We start from the raw sequence: 17,418 nt of genomic DNA, 5'->3' as shown, positions 1-17,418 counted from the left end.
TCTCGTCGCTGAGAGCATGCAGAAACCAAGCGCAGACAGCGGAAGGAGCGTGCGGCAAACCAGTCCCACCCACCCTTTCCTTCAACCACTGTCTGTCCCACCTGTGACAGAGACTGTAATTCCTGTATTGGACAGTTCAGTCACCTAAGAACTCACTTTTAGAGTGGAAGCAAGTCTTCCTCGATTTCGAGGGACTGCCTATGACGATGATGATGAAAATCAAAAAAAAACAGTCCAAAAGCTTAAATGCAACCTTATCTGAAAAATGTGTGTGCCCCTACGGAGCTGCTGACAGCACCTCTGTCAGTCTCTTTACACGCTGGGATCTTGCTGGCGTGGTTATGGCCCAGCGCTGAACTCAGCGCTCAGGTTGAAGTTGGGCGCGGTGACATTAAGTCGGCGTGACATCACCGATTCGCCATTTTCTTTTTTGCAGGGCGCTAATACTTACCGGCGCTACGGAGAGGACCAAAATGGAGAATGGCTTGGGACCCGCCACCAGCTGCTGAACGTGTGCGGCTGCCACTCTTTTGCCATTTTCAGCCGGTAACGGCTGGCGTAAAGCCCCCAAATTTCTAGCTATAAGTTCTTGTTCTGTGACTGCAGCATGTTTAACCAAAATATTTCTCATCAGTACTGCATAAACAACAACAACAACAACAACTTATATTTATATAGCGTCTTTACCGCAGTAAAACATCCCAGGGCACTTCACAGGAGTATTATAAGACAAAACAATTACATTTCACACCAAGCCACATAAGAAGAAATTGCGGCAGATAATTAGGTTTCTGTATTTGGAATGGATAGTCCAGGTTTTGAGCAAGATAGCTGGACATTTCTAAAATATAAATTGCCAGGACCATTTTTATGCACTGTTAAATAGTTGCTTTCAGATATCCAGTTGGTGAAAAGTCGTCAGAATCTGTTATTTGTAGCTATCTGAGACCCCTTGCCCAGGAGCTCAAGCTGCATCACCACCCAGCAGTATTCAGTAGGTACTTGTAATGTATTTGCTTCATGGTTTCTTCGCTTAAGAATTCATAGCAACACATTGCTATTAAGAACTAGTTGCTTTATTAACAAAGGTTTAACAATCACACTACACATTACCAGTTCATCCACTAGGCGCACAACCGCCTGCCTCATCGTGGATGACCTAGATCCAACTAACTGGGGTTTTATCGAGTCTTGTGAACATCCCGAGTCTGGCTAAACCACTCACAACGCAACAGCTCTACAACTATTTTAGTTGTGCACTTTAAACAAGTGCTCCCTGATTAAAGGCTGGTGGGGAGTCACACTCCAAAAACCTTTTCAAGTGTCCCCTTGTTGCTTTTTGAGGGCACCAAAAACACAAATTATACAAGTGCCCCCTGGCAAAAAGGGGAAGGGGGGCTCTAAAACTGACAAACATAGACAAATTAAACTTTAAACATTAAGGATCAAATTAAAATGTGGTTGCTGGCGGTGATGATGTACTCCAGTCCCTCCGGTTCCTACCTCTCGCGAGCGTACCGGTGGACACCGCGTGCTCCATCTCCAGGGACACCCTGGCTCGGATGTAACTGCGGAAGAGAGGCAGGCAGTCGGGCTGAACGACCCCCTCGACCGCCCGCTGCCTGGACCGGCTGATGGCCCCCTTGGCCGTGCCCAGGAGCAGTCCCACTAGGAGGCCTTCCGACCTGCCCGCTCCCCTCCGCACAGGGTGCCCAAAGATCAGGAGTGTGGGACTGAAGTGCAACCAGAATTTGAGGAGCAGCCCCTTTAAATATTGGAGGAGGGGCTGCAACCTCGCACATTCAACATACATGTGGAACACGGACTCCTCCAGACCGCAGAAATTACAGGTGGCCTGGGAGTCCGTGAACCGACTTAAAAACTTACTGCACGGGACTGCTCCATGCAATACACTCCTGGCCAAGCCCCCAACAAATAGAGGGAGGACTCCTGCATAGAGTGCACTCCATTGGGGACCCCTGCCTCCTCCGGACGGCAAGATGGTGCATCATGGCGTGTCCGGACGGCAGACGAGGATGGCAACGTAGAGAGTGTGCAAGAGCAGCCCGTACAGGAATCCCCTCCGTGCAGAACTGAAAGGCACAGAGGGGGTTTACCGGAGGAGGGCAACAGCTCTACAACTATTTTGTTGTAAACTAATAATCAAGTGCCTCCTGATTAAAGAGTGGGGGGTGGGGGGGGCACACTCCAAAAAACTTTTCAAGTTCCCCCTTGTTTTTTTTTTTGAGGGCACCTAAAACACAAATTATACAAGTGCCCCCTGGCTAAAGGGGCGGGGTGGGGGGGGCACTAAAACCGACAAACATAGAAAAATTCAACTTTAGACATGTGGTTCAAATTAAAATTTGGTTGCCGGGGGTGATGATGCACTCCAGTTCCTCCAGCGCCCACCTCTCGCGGAAGGCCGCGAGGGTACCGGTGGACACCACATGCTCAATCTCCAGGGCCACCCTGGCTCGGATGTAACCACGGAAGAGAGGCAGGCAGTCGGGCTGAACGACCCCCTCGACCGCCCGCTGCCTGGACTATCAACAGCTCTACAAGTATTTTGAGTTGTAACTTAAATCAAGTGCCCCCTGATCAAAGGAGAGGGGGGGGTCACATTCCAAAACACTTTTCAAGTGCCCCCTTGTTTTTTTGGGGGGGGGCGTTGAGGGCACTAAGCAACAGCTCTACAAACCTGTGCGCATACTCACAGGTGCAGATATTACAGTCCTGAGTTATTTAAATCAGGCAGCAGAAACTAGATGGATGCTGATTCTGCTGAACAGATAGAAACATAGAAACATAGAAAATAGGTGCAGGAGTAGGCCATTCGGCCCTTCGAGCCTGCACCGCCATTCAATGAGTTCATGGCTGAACATGCAACTTCAGTACCCCATTCCTGCTTTCTCGCCATACCCCTTGATCCCCGTAGTAGTAATACAGGTGCTTAGTTGATAAAGTCAAAAGAAAGTGTGAGCTGATTTCTTCCACAGGCCACGTTCAATCTGTTTTATTTCAGCTTTGAAGACGGACACAGTCAGGTAGAACTCAATAATACCCTTTCATCCAAGGCCATTATACATCTAGGGCTCGTTGCTTTCCTTGACATAACATCTCCATTGAATCACTAGCTCAGAAATCATTATGTTCCATAGAATATTCAATTACATCTATGTGTCCTTCTCCTTGAAGCCCTCAATCCCATTCATTACCACAGATACTCCCACAGCTCTTTTCTTTAAAGGGGTTAGTTACCACAGTGTAAACTGCTTTAACTGGAATTATATACCTATTAACCTGTGGGAGGGAAAATCCTTCTAATCTCATGATGCTCGAGTCTTGTTAGTCGAGTACTTGTGCCCTTTAGTTCTGCGCTTACAATTCAAACACAATATCTACATTATGCATTCCACTTAACAAGGCTGATGATGGCTGTGTGTCCAAAGGCCTCCATCCGAGTGGATCATTGAATCTCTGATGATGTAGCACAATTCTACTCTGAAATATTTTATAACAATATATTAGTGAGTACAAAGATTAAGTAGTCTGCACTATAAGTAAACCCCTTAGAATTTCCTATTGCCCTTACAACAACAACAACAAATTGTATTTATATAGCACCTTTAACATAGTGAAACGTCCCAAGGCGCTTCACAGGAGTTTACATTCATTATCACCAATTTCCTCACTTAATTCCCTTCCTTTCCTGAAGGTGGGACAATTTCAATTTTAGGAGATGTACCTTTAAAAACTTTGAGTGACGATTTTCTCTTTGCCAAATGTGTAACAAAATCGTAAACACCCTTAATAAAGGACGCATTTAGGATTCCACTACATATGACGCAGAGAAAACCTTGCCATATATTTTCTGTTGGGCCCATAAATATTGATATGAAGTAAGTTATGATGAACCTGTATAAAACACTGGTTCAGCCTCAACTGGAGTATTGTGTCCAATTCAGGGCACCGCACTTTAGGAAGGATGTGAAGGCCTTAGAGAGGGTGCAGAAAAGATTTACGAGAATGGTTCCAGGGATGAGGGACTTCAGTTACGTGGATAGACTGGAGAAGCTGGGGTTGTTCTCCTTAGAGCAGAGAAGGTTGAGAGAAGATTTGATGGAGGTGTTCAAAATCACGAGGGGTCTGGACAGAGTAAATAGAGAGAAACTGTTCCCATTGGGCAGAACGGTCGAGAACCAGAGGACACAGATTTAAGGTGATTGGCAGAAGAACCAAAGGAAAAAATTTTTAACGCAGTGAGTGGTTAGGATCTGGAATGCACTGCCTGAAAGGGTGGTGGAGGCAGACTCAAACATGGCTTTCAAAAGGGAATTGGATAAAAACCCGAAGGAAAAAAATATGCAGGGCTACGGGGAAAGGGTGGGGGAGTGGGACTAGCTCTTGCAGAGAGCCGACACGGGCTCGATGGGCCGAATGGGCTCATTCTGTGCTGCAACCGTTCTATGATTCTATATAATTATGATATAGGGGACGTCATCCACAGAACCTGTGCACAAGCTCAATCAGTAACTTCTCGATGTTACTTTCAGTGGCCGCGACGCCCCCTTGAGTTAAAGTGGAGCGGCCTGTACACCCTGATAATGGAAAAGTTAGTGAAGATCCAGAAGATATAGGGCTGGAAGTTCCCCAACGTTGTGCCAGGTTTTCCGGCGATATTTTGCCGTTTTTGACCTGAAGTCTTGCACTGGCGGTTTGTAAATAGCGCTGGGGAGCGGACCGCCGGCGTGCAAGACTGGAAAAAGCGCTTTCGCTCGATATTTGGCTCGCAGCGCACCCGTAGAGAGGGTCAAAAAAACGCCCGAGAAAAACCTGCGTTGCAGCCCTTGGAACGGCGGTAGGGATGAAGACCTGCAAAAAAGGTAAGTTAAATTTATATTTTTTAGTTCTTTTACAGCGATTCGATAGCAAAGGGTCTTGTGAATGTTTTGTGATTTTTCGTTCTTTGGAATTTTCTTTTTGTTGCTGTTTTCCCCCCTCCCTCGGCCCAACTTGCAGCGGTATCGGCCCAGGAGAAAAGTTGCAGAAAATTTGCGGTTTGCGCCCCGAAACCTCGTGCAACACCGAGTTCTACCGCCGGGCGCATTTTTTACCGAATGTCAGGCCTCAGAATCATAGCCGAGTCATAGCGGTATGTTTGGCGGAAAAATACCGCTATGACCAAAAATGGACTATCTAGCCCAACTGAGTTCTGGCCTGTGCTCTCGCGCCAGTTCACACCCAGGAACAAACACCAACAGAAACCGAGCACAAAACAATGTCAGACCTTCACTCACTGTATAGTTAAATGTGATTTACAGAGAAACAATTGAACTATTTACAACCTGCACTTTTATAAAGAAGCTGAGATAGATAGAGTCATAAACTAAGAGGCAAATGGTTGCCATGCACCATAAACTGAAATTCTGTAATAAATTTCAGTGAAGGTAATGTAGGAACAGAAACAGTCAGCACCCAGCTGTTACGGCAAATTTAAAACAGCACTCTCTCATTATTGCTAAATAGCTTTTTAATTTCCTTTTAAGAAAAAATTAAATTTTTGAGGTGATTTTAGTTTTAGTTACAGTTGGCATCCGTCATTTAACCCTTTAATCTTGATATTTTTCAACGGAAGAATCTGGCGGCCTGTTGGACAACGCTCACTGAGAAGACTGCCAAGATGACAATCACATTTAACCATTAGGACCACAAAGGGCACCGGAGGTGCATTAGAGTGTATATACTTCGGCATTGGATCTGGAATTGGTAACTGAATCTGGAAAGTATTGTGTTCCGAACACAGATGAGACTCCACACAGGGAGGTTAAAGTAACAGTGACCTCAGTTTTTATTAAGACACTCCAGAGTGAGGAACAGGCCTGAGGGGCCGGCTTATATACAGTGCTCCCAAGGGATGCTGGGATCCCTTGGAATTTCACTGGATGCACTCCCTGGTGGTGGAACATGGGAGTGCATGCTTTACAGATACACAACATCATCCCCTCACAAAGTCAAAGTGAAAACTATTTACAAGGTGAGGCAGTTGGGAGCCTTTCTTTCCCTGGTGCACCGCCTCGGTACAAATGTCTGTCCTGGTGTGTTGGCTGTGCCCTCACTGGGCTGGCGTGTTGTTGGCCCTGCAGGGCTGCTGGGTGAGCCTGGCCTTGCTGGGCTGTTGGGCGTGATGGGTTCAATTTCCTGGTCCAGGGTGGTGTCGTGATCCTTTGGGTGTGTGTTGTGGGCTCGAAAAAGGTGGTGTCTGCTGTGGGTTGTTCAGGGCAGTCTGTGAATTGCAGCCTCGTTTGGTCCAGGTGCTTTCTGCAAATTTGTCCAGTGTCTAGTTTGACTACAAACACCCTACTCCCTTCTTTAGCTATCACCGTGCCCGCGATCCACTTGGGACCATGTCCATAGTTTAGCATATACACAGGGTCATTCAGATCAAATTCCCGTAACACAGTGGCGCGACCATCGTTTACATTTTGTTGCTGCCGCCTGCTCTCTACCTGATCATGCAGGTTGGGGCGAACCAGCGAGAGTCTGGTTTTAAGTGTCCTTTTCATGAGTAGCTCAGCCGGGGGCACCCCTGTGAGCGAGTGGGGTCTCATGCGGTAGCTGAGCAGTACTCGGGACAGGCGGGATTGGAGTGAGCCTTCTGTGACTCGTTTAAGGCTCTGTTTGATTGTTTGTACTGCCCGCTCTGCCTGCCCATTGGAGGCTGGTTTAAACAGGGCCGAGGTGACATGTTTGATTCCATTGCAGGTCATGAATTCTTTAAATTCAGCACTGGTGAAGCATAGCACATTGTCACCGACCAGTATGTCAGGCAGGCCATGGGTGGCAAACATGGCCCTCAGGCTTTCAATGGTGGCGGTGGCGATGCTTCCCGACATTATTTCACATTCAATCCATTTTGAAAAAGCATCCACCACCACCAGGAACATTTTACCGAGAAACGGGCCTGCATAGTCGACATGGATCCTCGACCATGGTCTGGAGGGCCAGGACCACAAACTTAGTGGTGTCTCTCTGGGCGCGTTGCTCAACTGAGCACACACGCGGCATTGCCGTACACAGGACTTGAAGTCAGAGTCGATACCAGGCCACCACACGTGGGATCTGGCTATCGCTTTCATCATTACTATACCCGGGTGTGTGCTGTGGAGATCCGAGATGAACGTCTCCCTGTCCTTTTTGGGTAGCACTATGCGGTTACCCCACAACAGGCAGTCTGCCTGAATTGACAGCTCATCCTTTCGCCGCTGGAACGGCTTGATTACCTCTTGTATTTCAACAAGGATGCTGGCCCAGCTCCCATGCAGTACACAGTTTTTTTACTAGGAACAGCAGAGGAGCTTGGCTGGTCCAAGTCCTAATCTGGCGGGCCGTGACAGGTGATTTATCATTTTCAAACGCTTCTATGACCATCAACAAGTCTGCGGACTGCGCCACAATCAACAAGTTTGCAGGCTGCGCCATTTCCACCCCCGTGGTGGACAATGGTAGCTGACTGAGAGCATCCGCACAGTTCTCGGTGCCTGGCCTGTGGCGGATGGTATAGTTATACGCTGATAGCGCAAATGCCCACCTTTGTATGCGGGCTGAGGCATTGGCATTTATCCCCTTGTTTTCAGCGAACAGGGATATGAGGGGCTTGTGATCGGTTTCCAGCTCAAATTTGAGGCCAAACAGGTGCTGATGCATTTTCTTTACCCCGAACACACACGCTAATGCCTCTTTCTCAATCATGCTGTAGGCTCTCTCGGCCTTAGACAAGCTCCTGGAGGCATAGGCGACAGGTTGCAACTTCCCCGCAACGTTTGCTTGTTGTAATACACACCCAACTTCGTACGATGAGGCATCACATGCTAGCATAAGTCTTTTACACGGGTTATACAATACAAGCAGCTTGTTGGAGCATAAAATGTTTCTGGTTTTCTCAAAAGCAATTTGTTTTTTTCCCCATACCCAGTTCTCACCTTTACTCAATAACACATGTAGGGGCTCTGAAAGAGTGCTTAACCCCGTTAGGAAGTTACCAAAATAGTTGAGGAATCCCAGGAACGACCGCAGCTCCGTGACATTCTGTGGCCTGGCCTGATAGCCTCTGTCTTGGCGTCAGTGGGCCGAATGATGTCTGCCGCGATCTTTCTCCCCAAAAACTCCACTTCTGTTGCCATGAAAATGCATTTCGACCTCTTCAGCAGCAGCCCTATGCGATCCAGTCACTGGAGGACCTCCTCCAGGTTTTGTAGGTGCTCGACAGTGTCCTGATCCGTGATCAATATGTCGTCCTGAAAAACACCGTGCATGGTACCGACTTGAGTAGGCTCTCCATGTTTCTCTGGAAGATCGCTGCAGCCGACCGAATTCCAAACGGGCATCTGTTGTAGATGAACAGTCCCTTGTGCGTGTTGATGCAGGTGGAGCCCTTCGAAGACTCCTCCAGCTCCTGCGTCATGTAGGCCGAAGTCAGGTCGAGCTTGGTGAATGTCTTGCCTCCTGCCAGCGTCGCAAATAGGTCATCTGCCTTGGGTAGCGGGTATTGGTCCTGCAGCGAGAAACAATTAATAGTTCATTTATAATCGCCGCAAATCCTGACCGTGCCATCACTTTTGAGTACTGGAACAATCGGGCTGGCCCACTCGCTGAATTCCACTGGGGAGATGATGCCCTCGCGTTGCAGCCTGTCCAGCTCGATTTCTTCATGTGAGGTACTGCTCGCGCCTTGTGGTGAATGGGTCGTGCCTCTGGGACCTAGTGGATCCGCACCTTCGCCCCGGAAAAGTTTCCAATGCCTGGCTCAAAAAGGGAAAGAAATTTGTTAAGAACCTGGGTACATGAGGCCTCATCGACATGTGATAGTGCTGTGCTGTTATCCCGGTTCCAGCAGATTTTGCCCAGCCAGCTCCTTCCAAGCAGTGTGGGGCCTTCGCCCAGGACAATCCAGAGTGGCAGTTCGTGCACCGTGCCCTTGTAGGTGACCTTGACCATGGTGCTGCCCAGGACAGTGATGAGCTCTTTGGTGTACGTTTTGGTTGCACCACAGTCTCTCAAACATCTTTTTACTCATGATGGATTGGCTAGCGCCAGTGTCCAGTCCCATGGCTACGGGTAAGCCATTCAATTTTACATTTAGCATTATAGGTGGACATTTCGTTGAAAATGTGTGCACCCCGTGTACTTCAGCATCTGCCTCCTCTCTCTGAGGCTCGAAATTGCTTTGATCCACCATGGACCGATCTTCCTCTGCCACGTGGTGGTTAGCAGGTTTTGCAGAGCTTGCAGCTCGTCTGCAAGCTCGTTGGAGGTGCTCCATTGTTCCACAGCTCTTGCAAACATACTCTTTGAAGCGGCATGAATAGGCTGAATGGAAGCGTCCACAACGCCAACAAGGTGTGAATTGCCTTGCATTCATCCTTTATTATGGACTCTGAGTCATCTGGGTCACCTGAGGCCTGCTGGCAGTTGCAGACCCGTGGTTTCTGCACTGTACATTTCTGCTCGCAAACACAGTTCCAGTTAATTTCTGAACATTGCTAGCACTTGTGTGCTGAGAGATTTGTTTGGTGTTATCACTGGTGGACATAAATGCCTGTGCTATCGCAATGGCCTTACTGAGGGTTGGTGTCTCTACAGTCAAACGTTTTCGTAGGATGGTCTCGTGGCCAATGACCAGTACAAAAAAGTCTCTCAGCATCTGCTCCAGGTAGCCATCAAACTCACATTGTCCTGCAAGTCACCTTGGCCCGGCGACATAGCTCGCCACTTCCTGACCTTCAGATCGCTGGCACATGTAGAACCAATACCTCGCCATCAGCACGCTCTCCCTCGGGTTAAGATGCTCCAGAACCAGTATACACAGCTCCTTATACGACTTATCTGTGGGTTTCACCAGAGCCAGAAGATTCTTCCTGAGGCTGTAGGTCGGTGCCCCGCAGACTGTGAGGAGGACCGCTCTCCTTTTTGCAGCGTTACCTTCTCCGTCCAGCTCGTTGGCTACAAAGTACTGGTCTAGCCGTTCAACATAGGCTTCCCAGTCCTCACCCTCCGAGAACTTCTCCAGGATGCCCACAGTTTGCTGCACCTTTGCGTTGGATTCGTATACTCGTCACCAGTTATTGTGTTCCTAACACAGATGAGACTGCACACAGGGAGGTTAAAGTAACAGTGACCTCAGCCTTTATTAAGACACTCCAGAGTGAGGAACAGGCCTTAGGGGCCGGCTTATATACAATGCTCCCAAGGGATGCTGGGATCCCTTGGGACTTCAGGGGATGCGCTCCCTGGTGGCGGAACATGGGAGTGCATGCTTTACAGATACACAACAGTAAGTATCTGTAAGTATACGCAATAGCCGATTCCGAGTTGGCCCTGCCAGATTTTGTGAGGCTTGCTCATAAATACCATTTAAACATGAGCCCAGCATAGCCTGTGTATTTCATGGGGAATGAGATGAAGGGGACACTATAGGATGGCAAGGGCATTCTGCCCTTAAAGGGATGCTGCTCAAAATTAAAGGTACCCAGCTATTTAAGGTGAGTGGTTAAATATGGTTATGAAAAATCTTGGCTCAAAAATGCCTCAGAGAAGCTTTCAGCCTCAGCAGGGGCTGTATGATGGGGGGAGAGGAGAAACGATCGATGGCGAAGAACAAAAGGCCATAAAACCTAACATAGATATATGAAATAGAGTCTATGGGCAAATGACAAAGCAGTAGCCCCAATTTTAACTCCAGGCATGTTTTGGTTGGAGGAATAGTGAAGCAAGTGCAAATCTCACCCGTTGCTCCAGGATTGAGGCTCTGGCTATTTTAACTCCAGGGCCTCGTATAAATCCTATTGGGCAATATTCCGGATATTCCAGGCAGGAACATAAGAACATAAGAAATAGGAGCAAGAGTAGGCCATTTGGCTCCTTGAACCTGCTCCGCCATTCAATAAGATCATGGCTGATCTGATCACTGACTCAGCTCCACTTCCCTGCCCGTGCCCCATAACCCTTTATTCCCTTATCACTCAAAAATCTGTCCATCTTCGCCTTAAATATATTCAAAGACCCAGCCTCCACAGCTCTCTGGGGCAGAGAATTCCACAGATTTACAACTCTCTGAGAGAAGAAATTCCTCGTCATCTTAAATGGGTGGCCCCTTATTCTAAGACTATGGGCCCAATTTTCCCCAACCCCTTTTTAAATGCGTCGACTTTGCGCGCTGGAAACGGCGCCAAAAAAAAGTGGCCCATCCTGCCCGCTCTGCCGAGTCTCCGGTGTCCCAGCGTGGCATAGATAGTGAAGTGGGAGGCGGGGCAAGAGGCCAGCGCAGAAAGCACTGCCGCCAGCTGCGCGCATGTGCAGTGAAGGCTGCGCGCATGCTCCTGCCCTCCCAGCGTGTCCTGCGGGCTGTGAGCAGGACCCGATGCTCACAGCCCCTATCCCCAGCCGAAGGGACACCCCGATCTTCGCCGCACCCTATCCCCGGCTGAGTGGCCTCCCGTACCGGCCAACTGGCCCGCTGACTTCCCGGGCCGAGGTAGGACTTCAGTTTTATTTTTTATTTATTGATGGTTGTGCTTTGTTTAGTGAGGAGAGTTTTGATTGCGGGGGGAGGAGAATTTTTTGCGGGGGGGGGGGGGGGGAGAGAAAGAGTGTTTTTTCGGGGAGGGGGGGCAGAAAGAGTGTTTTTTTTGCGGGGGGAACTTTAAAAACAAAACTTGATTCTGGCATAAAGGTAGGACTTTTGTTTTTTATTTATTATTGATTGATTGCTTATTACTTTTTGGCCTTTGTTCAGTGCTTTGTAAGTCTTGCTGCTTTAAATGTACTAACCTGCGCCGAATTCTCAGAGCTGGCCATATACGCTGACCCAAGTCAATTTGGAGTAAGTTTTAGCTGGCCAGAGTGGCATAAATGGCCAAAACTGGCGTAAGTGTCTGGGAACGCCCACTTTTGAAAAAAAAACTGAACTAAAAAAAATCGTACCTAACTGACTTACTCTGGAGCAAATATTTTGGGGAAAATGGCATTTTTTTAAACTTACGCCAGAAAAAACAACTTACTCCAAAAAAATTGATGCAAGTTATGGCCAAAATTGGGCCCAATGTCCCCTCGTTTTAGTTTCCCCTATGAGTGGAAATATCCTGTCTGCATCCACCTTGTCGAGCCCCCTTCATTATCTTTTGTGTTTTGATAAGATCACCTCTCATTCTTCTGAACTCCAATGAGTATAGGCCCAATCTACTCAATCTATCTTCATAAGTCAACCCCCTCATCTCCGGAATCAACCCTAGTGAACCTTTTCTGAACAGCCTCCAATGTAAGTATAGCCTTCCTTAAATACGGAGACCAAAACTACGCAGTACGCTAGGTGTGGTCTCACCAATACCCTGCACAGTTGTAGCAGGACTTCTCTGCTTTTATACTCTATCCCCCTTGCAATAAAGGCCAACATTCCATTTGCCTTCCTGATTACTTGCTGTACCTGCATACTAACTTTTTGTGTTTCATGCACAAGGACCCCCAGGTCCCTCTGTACTGCAGCACTTTGCAATTTTTCTCCATTTAAATTATAATTTGCTTTTCAGTGGAAAGCGGCAGGAATCGTACAGCCCAGAGGCTATATGCTGGCGTAAGGTATGAGGCAGAATTGGGTTCAAGGGCCATCTCACGCTCAGGAAGGGAGGGGTGTGAGGGTGTGGGAGTCCATGGCAGGGCCGGCCTCAGCGTTCCCTGTAGAGTACTCCTGCTCATGCTGGCCCTGCAAAGGAAAGCAAACAATTGGCTTTTTTCAGCCTCTTCTTCCTGGCAGTTGCAGACTGACCTTCGCCCAACAGAAAGCCACAGTAACTTCCCCACTCAGGATGGAGTTTAAAGTGGCATGTAAAGAAGGACCCTGCCGGCTTTGAGGCAGTTGTCCTTGTTGCCTGTGCAGGAGAGCAGATTAATATCACATTTGTTGCCAGACAGTAGAGTTAAAATCACCTCCCATTGCTACAAGGTGGATTCTCCTGTTTGGAATTCCAGATCACCTCCCCCAAAAGACAACCAACTGGCAGCTAGGCTTAATGTTGTACCCGCAGCAAGTAGGGACAGATGCGGGAGAAGATGTCACACTCTAAATGTTCTGGCAAACTAAGACTACCCAGCAGTGCCGTGTGCCCAAGATTCCATGCCACAAAGTGTTGCCCATCAACCAGTTCCACGTTCACTGCTCACCATTGTCAAGCCCTCCCACATCCTTGTAGCTCTATAATTGCATGTCGTGCAGACTCATCACTCATCAGAACAGAGAGTCAACAACAACAACAACTTGCATTTATATAGCGCGGTTAACACAGTAAAATGTCCCAAGGTGCTTCACAAGGAGCGCAACGAGACAAAAATTTACATCAAGCCAAAGACAGAGATATTAGGACAGGTGACCAAAAGCTTGGCCAAAGAAAGACTTGCATTTATATGGCGCCTTTCACAATCAGCGGACGTCTCAAAGCGCTTTACAGCCAATGCAGTACTTTTGGAATGAAGTTACCGTTGTCATGTGGGAAAAGCAGCAGCCAATTTGCACACAGCAAGCTCCCACAAACAGCAATGCGGTAATGAGCAGATAATCTGTTTTTGTTGTGTTGATTGAGGGATAAATATCGGCCAGGACACCGGGGATAACTCCCTTGCTCTTCTTTGAAATAGTGCCATGAGACCTTTTATGTCCACCTGACAGAGTCTCGGTTTAATGTCTCATCCAAAAGACAGCACCTCCAACAGTGCGGCATTCCCACAGCACGGCATTGGACTGGAGTGGGATTTAAACCCACAACCTACTGCTTTAGAAACAAGTGTGCTACCAACTGAGCCACAGCTGACACACTAACAAAGGATTAGGTTTTAAGGAGCAATGAACAATTGAAACACTTACATTTTCTACGGGTTTCACACATCAACACATTGAAATACGAACTTGATCACTGGCGGGTACACAGGTTGGGCTTATGGCAGTCATCGGTGACCCTGTACTTTGGGACATGCATCAGGCTGGTGACACAAGGGTGGCTCTCTCCTGCTACTCAATGGTAAATGTAAAAGTGCTGGCCATGGAGGCCAGTTCATCAATCACCTGTTTCATCCAGGTGTGGGCCGCACATTACCTGACGATTGTACCTCCAGCCGCAGATAAATCACAGGGATAGCAGTTGTGGGCACTGATGACCTTGCCAACCATTGGCAGTGCCCTCCTTATGCTGAAAGTGGAGGGCAGGTGTCCCTGCTGCAGGTGGCCTGTGGACCCAGACCAAGCTGAGCATTTTTCCTGGGTCTTTGGCCGATAGGTGTGCCAAGGTCTCCCTGGAATGCCTTGATTCATTTTTTACTGTCACAACCACAAGTATAATTTATTTGAGGCATTTTAAAAGCAAATTTCCCTCGAGGCCTCCAAAAAATGGAGAGCAAATAAATATTGATATAAATGGCAGAAATATAGAAAATATGCCGGTCAAGTACTGTAAATATTGAAAAAAAAACATGTAATGGCAATTTAAGAGCTCCTTCATCCATGGAAGTAGCCTTGCTCCCATTGCAAATGTGGGCACAAGGGGGGATCGAAAGAGCAAATGAAGCACAAATGCCACTGAATTTTATTAGATGCTAATCTAAATATTTTGCAACAGAGCTGAGGTTTTAGCAATGCTAAAGCACAAGATGTATACGAGCACTTCATGCGACTAAATGGAGAACAGAGTTGACTTGCAGCCCAGAAAGAAGTTGGCACGCGCCCTGCTCTCCCAGTTCTACACAGTCTCTGCTTCCGATGCGCAGCTGCAGAGGACAACTGAAACAGCCCCTTAATGCACAAGTAAATGGCTAAGCTTGTAAGCAGCAATTAAAGTACGGTGTTAATCACCAGCGTACATATTCATTTCGCTTTCTAATCAGATACACGTAAAACAGATTTTCTGGGTCATTATCACATTGCTGTTTGTGGGAGCTTGCTTGTACGCAATTTGGCTGCCATGTTTCGTACATTACAACAGTGTCTACACTCCAAAAAGTACTTAATTGGCTGTAAAGCGCTTTGAGACGTCCGGTGGTCGTGAAAGGCGCAATAGAAATCCAAGTCTTTCTTTCTTTAATTCTGTTATTATTGAGAAACCTACATGAAAAACCAAGATTTGTCATGCAGGACACCAGTATCGTTTCAAAGGTGTAGGAAGCAGCGTTGTCAGTAATGCGTGCTTTATCCCATGGCCTGTAAATCAGATGGTGAAGTATAAGACCTCAGTGCAACAGATAATTTGCGTCCTTCGAGGAATCTGCTCGGAGAATGCTGCCACTGCTGAAGGCAGTCACCAGGGACGCCTATACTGTGCCCGAACCAACATGGCTTTGGACCTGCTTCCGACATTAAACTGGACCTTTTTGCACGAATTTTCCCCCCGAGAAAACGGATGCAATAAGATCCAATTTCACCCAGATGTATTTCCATCACAAGAAACGGTACTCATCAGTGCCTGAGGATATGACACTCCCAGCAGAGTGGAGCGTAAGAACATAAGAAATAGGAGCAGGAGTAGGCCATTTGGCCCCTCGAACCTACTCTGCCATTCAACAAGATTATGGAGGATCTTCTATCTCAACTCCACCTTCCCGCAATATCCGCATATCGCTTAATTCCCTTAGTTCCCAAAAAGTTTATCGACCACTGTCTTGAATATACTCAACGACTGAGCATCCACAGTTCTCTGGGGTAGAGAATTCCAAAGATTCACAACCCTTTGAGTGAAGAAATTTCTCCTCATCTCAGTTCTAAATGGCCGACCCCTTATTCCGAGACTGTGACCCCTGGATCTAAATTCCCCAACCAAGGGAAACATTTTCTCAGTATTAACCCTGTCAAGCGCCTTAAGAATTTTATGTTTCAATTAGATCGACTCCCATTCTTCTAAACTCTGGGAAATATAGGCCTAGTCCACTCAATCCCTCCTCAAAGGGCAATCTCCCCATCCCAGGAGCTAGAACTGGATTCATCTTGTAGAATTCAGAGGCAATAAAAGTCCATGTGCACAGGTACTCCGCCACCAGCTTCCTTGCCCTAAATTTCAAGAAAAGACTTGGAGCGATGGACTTAAAGGGTAATTACCTGAAACCTACAAAGCACACGCTCCATTCTGGCCGGGTATGATCTGATCAAGACAGCTAGGGTAGGGATGCAAGACATTGGCCCTGAATTCACGGCCCCTATGGGCATGTACGAGGTGTGCACGTGCCTGTAGGGGCCCCACAACTTCGGGGTTTAGGTATGCGAAGTGCATGCGCCTAAACCCGGAACTTGCGGTCTGTCAAGAATCCTCTTGATCTCTTGAAAGATCGCACCCATCCGAAGTAAAGGACCTCTGCAGGCAGAGAGTTGGGCTATTTTGATTAATTTTAAATATGCGATGTTTACTAAGTTTTATTTTAAGTGTTTATGTGTTTTGGGGGGTATTTCCATTCATACTTATGGATTGGTTGGGCTGGCCCATGTGATCCCAGGGACGCGTGCGAATCGCTTATGTCCCCGGGATACGTGGGCCTCTACGGAGAGGCCCAGGGGCGCAAGTCTCCGAACCTCCAGCTAAGTTCGTAGATATTTTCCGCTCGGAGGCACCCGCCCACGGGAAGCCTCCGACTGCAATTTCTGGGCCACTATAACCTGATTTATATGGTATTTTAGCTGATCCAACATGTGTGATGAGCTACAGTCCTCTTTGCAGTAGTGCAGTGTACTTTGCATGTTTGTGTAGCTCACGTTAGGGAAATATTAACGTCGATTCTGTGTGTAGGTTTAACAAACAGTTGGAGATGGCGATTGTTCAAACTACAGTCGAGGAAAGTGTGGAGCAGCTTTAGTAGGACGACTGACTATAGCACACAGCTTTGCTGGCTGCCTATTGCTCATCTGCTTTTATAAGAAAGAACAAATTTGCATTTATATAGCACCTTATCACATTCTCAGGACATCCCAAAGCACTTCACATCTACTGAAGTACATTTTGAAGTGCAATCACTGATGCTATGAAGCCAGTCTATTTGGAAGCTTTCATTAGCAGTGCATTAGGGACATTCTTGATGCAGTGCGATATGGTTGGTTTCAAAATGCTAGCATAATCACCCCTTTGAGTTTGCAAGGAACTAATATTGCAGAGGTACATGGTGTCAGTGACCTTCACAGCTCAAGGTAATGCAGTTGCTATTGTAGAGGTCTATGTACAACTGATGACATGTGTCAATGAGAATATTTCTATTGAAACAACATTCTGTTAATCCAAAATAGCTGACTCTTTGGCAATGCACTCTTCAAAATGGCGTAGAGCGTAGTTCAGCGTGGAGGCCCCGACCAGCGTGAGAACACCAGTAGCAGGTTGGGGCCGTAAAAGGAACGGAGGTGCA

The sequence above is a fragment of the Pristiophorus japonicus genome, chromosome 21 (assembly GCF_044704955.1).
Source record: "Pristiophorus japonicus isolate sPriJap1 chromosome 21, sPriJap1.hap1, whole genome shotgun sequence".
Taxonomy (NCBI): Eukaryota; Metazoa; Chordata; class Chondrichthyes; family Pristiophoridae; genus Pristiophorus; species Pristiophorus japonicus.
The sequence above is the reverse complement of the archived record's forward strand: the minus strand, read 5'-3'. Positions refer to the sequence as shown.